The sequence below is a fragment of the Chrysochloris asiatica genome, unplaced genomic scaffold (assembly GCF_000296735.1).
Source record: "Chrysochloris asiatica unplaced genomic scaffold, ChrAsi1.0 scaffold00002, whole genome shotgun sequence".
Lineage (NCBI taxonomy): Eukaryota > Metazoa > Chordata > Mammalia > Afrosoricida > Chrysochloridae > Chrysochloris > Chrysochloris asiatica.
In genome coordinates this window covers 3,179,697-3,182,103 of record NW_006408520.1, presented here as the reverse complement: position 1 = coordinate 3,182,103, position 2,407 = coordinate 3,179,697, and the positions used below count along the sequence as shown (strand labels likewise).

General features: G+C 45.7%; 1 protein-coding gene and 1 pseudogene across 4 annotated transcripts in view; both read right to left on the bottom strand.

The window, feature by feature from the left end:
- Positions 1 to 2,407, bottom strand: part of COL11A1 (collagen, type XI, alpha 1) — a 357,092-nt gene that overhangs the window by 172,411 nt on the left and 182,274 nt on the right. The gene's annotated exons all lie outside the window — the stretch shown is intronic.
- LOC102815226 lies at positions 1,187 to 2,399 on the bottom strand (annotated as a pseudogene).

The window sequence follows — 2,407 nt, the reverse complement described above, 5'->3', positions numbered from 1 at the left end:
TCTCTTATGCTGTCTAAAGAAGGTATTTGAAATGAACAAATTATTGGTTCTGCAGAATTCTATCATGTGTTCTCCAGCATTATTTCTATCACCAAGGCCATATTTTCCAACTACTGGTCTTCCCTCTTTGCTCCCAACCTTGGTGTTCCAATTACCAGTAATGATCAAGACATCGTGATAGCATGTTTGATCAATTTCAGATTGAAGAAGTTGGTAGAATTCTTCTATTTCAACCTTACTGGCTTTAGTGGTTGGCGCGTAAATTTTAATAATAGTGGTGGTATTAACTTGGCTTCCCCGTAGATGCATGGATATTATCCTATCACGGACAGTATTGTACCTCATGACTGATCTGGATATGTTCTTTTTGCTAATGAATGCAAAATCATTCCTCTTCAATTTGCCATTCCTGGCATAATAAACCATGTGGTTGTCAGATGCAAAATGGCCAATACCTGTCCGTTTCAGCTTACTAATGCCTAAGATATCAATGTTTATTCTTTCCATTTCATTTTTGACAACTTCCAATTTTCCCAGATTCATACCTCGTATATTCCATGTTCCAATTTTCACTGGATGTTTACAGCTGTCTCTTCATTTTGAGTTGTGTCCCATCAGCAAATGAGCTTTACTCCATTCGTGTCATCGTGGTCAGCTCTATTTGAGGAGGTAGCTCTTCCCCAGTCGCATTTTGAGTGCCTTCCAAGCCGAGGGGCTCATTTTCCAGCACTGTATCTGACAGTGTTTCTCTATTCAGAATCACAATAACTCACAAGCCACCATAGCATGACAAACTGACAGATGAGTGGTGGACACATATATGTAAGTATATATATATTTAAGAACATTTTATTGTTTAAAAATCAAAAAATCATAATTGTAGCTTCAAAAACATACAACCCAACACATGTCCCTATTTAGTGCAGGTCTGTTCCCGTCCATCCTGCTGGCCACATCACTAGCCAGGACCCTGCCCCGGGAGTCCACCTGACCCCAGATATTAGGTCACCAGCGGAGGGTCCCTGGGTGAGGCGAAGGTGGTTGGCTCCCTGAACTTCTCACCCTCTGCAAATAGGTAGTCTGTGAGCTGTGTGTGGGAATGGAGGCCAGCTCCTGGGCAGCGGAACCCCAAGGGGGAAATAAAAAGAGCCAACCCCCCCTTACCCACCCGCCTCAACCCCCCAGCTCAGGGGAAGTTGTCATTGTCATCTGCAGCCCTCTCTTTGGAAAACTCTAGGTCTTGCTGCTCTAGTTCTTGCCGCTCCTTTGAAGATTCTAAACCCTTGTTATATGATTGGGAGGAAACCTCATGACCTTGATGGACATGTTGTGCGTATCAAGGCAAAAGGAGATGCAATGGTGGAAGATTAGCTGGGGCTTTCAAGTGGAATGGACATCAATCATCTCCTTGGACTGGACATTGAAGTTCTTGTGGTTGATACTGGCCTCACTGACACCATCCCAGATGGCCTTGGCAACAATGAACTCTGCATCCTCTGGGTTATCCAGCTAGAATGTCTGGGCAATGTCGGCTAGAGACATCCATGAATAGGGGATGTTGATCATGCAAACACCTGTCTCAATCACATAGTGCTGCAGTTGGATGATGAGGGTGTACGTCCCATCTGCTTAAAACTTCTCTCCAAACTGATCCAAGACCTGATTGAACTTGGCATGGTTTCTGGTCCTGACAGGTTGGGTCAGAGTAAGTAGGGCATTAGTGAGTGTTTGAGGGAGTGTTGACACAACTGCAGCTGATTCAGGATCTTCCCCAGTCACAGTTCCACCACAATCAGAAGTTTGTGTACTGTCTGCCTGAAGTCGACAGCTGTGTGCTAAGGGGCCTTGTGGAAGGCATTGTTCATTGTTCTCCTGACCTCTGAGTACTCCAGTTGAATGGCTTTGATGAGCCCTGTGTAGTAGAGGTACCGTGCCCATGCATTGTTGTTGGCCTGCTCCAGGAACACAGACTTGGACACCAGCTTCTCTGCCTGGTCATATAAGCTGTAGTGTAGGTAGTTATACAGCAAGAGGTTTAGCAGTGTGGCCTGTCCATAAGCATCATGCAGAAGAGTGGCTGTATGGAGTCGAACATACAGGAAACCGCCCACGCACCATGTCCAGCTTGTTCAGGAACTCATAGACCCGGGTTGGTAATAGTAATACTTTGCAGCCACAAGGTCCAGGGTCTGGTGGTTCTGGGTACTGACCTTCTGCATGAGGTCACTGGATATTTTCTGTGCCTCTTTGTAGCACTTGCTGTTCATCAGGAAGATGATCAGGAGGAGCTGCTGATAGGCTTCTACTTTTGGCAGGCAGGGTGCTGAGGCAGCCTTCCCTGTCCCAGGATGGAACTGTAAATAAGCTTCTGTGTCCATGGGATCTTCTAGGAAGGATAGCAGAAAGT